Raw genomic sequence first — 774 nt, 5'->3', positions numbered from 1 at the left:
ATGGAAAGGGCCGCAAGGCGTGGATGAACACGTACCTCTCTCCGCAAAGTCCTCCGAGGTTGCTTGGATAGTGGCGGCCGTTGGAATAGGGGATTTGGGGAGTCGTAAGCCACGAAAGCTTTCCACGACAACAACGCTGCCCATCGTTGATACCTCCTGCATATAACAAAATTACTATCAATAAACATAAAGAGGGTATTATTGAAGCGACAGGGAGCTAACCTGGGCTGTTCACAGCGCGTGTGTCACATGCATCTCAGCATATCAAAAGCTCCCATATATGCCCACAGGGCAATCGTCTGTAGGACCCACAGATGTCAAGCTCCACGAGGAACATGAGGTCTGTAGGTCATGCAAACACACGCTCAACACAGCAAACGTGGGCCCGGGTAAATGCGCCAGCGGAAAAGCGGGGTCGTCTAATTCGGAGGATTGGCGGGGGCAGCGAAGGATGGGCTACTTATACGACAGCGGGAAACGCCAAGTAGGCATCGGAATAGAGCACATATATTTGCGCTCCATTGCCAACGCACACACGGCGCGGCGAGGCGACGGGGAGCAGCCAAAACGCAGAACCGCAGGCACGGGCTCGCGACGCGGAGGGCGAACGTACTCTTCCATACTGGGATGCTGATGCGCATCTCGGAGGCTGCCGTGGCTTTTTTCGGAAGGGAGCTTGCGCCGAAATGTCCCGATGCGGGCGAAAACGCGGGCGCTCTTGCGAGGCGCCGTCCTCGGAGGCTCGGACGTATACGTGCTCGGACGACGGACTGT

This window comes from Phanerochaete carnosa, assembly GCF_000300595.1.
Source record: "Phanerochaete carnosa HHB-10118-sp unplaced genomic scaffold PHACAscaffold_7, whole genome shotgun sequence".
In the NCBI taxonomy this organism is placed as follows: Eukaryota; Fungi; Basidiomycota; class Agaricomycetes; order Polyporales; family Phanerochaetaceae; genus Phanerochaete; species Phanerochaete carnosa.
The sequence above is the reverse complement of the archived record's forward strand: the minus strand, read 5'-3'. Positions refer to the sequence as shown.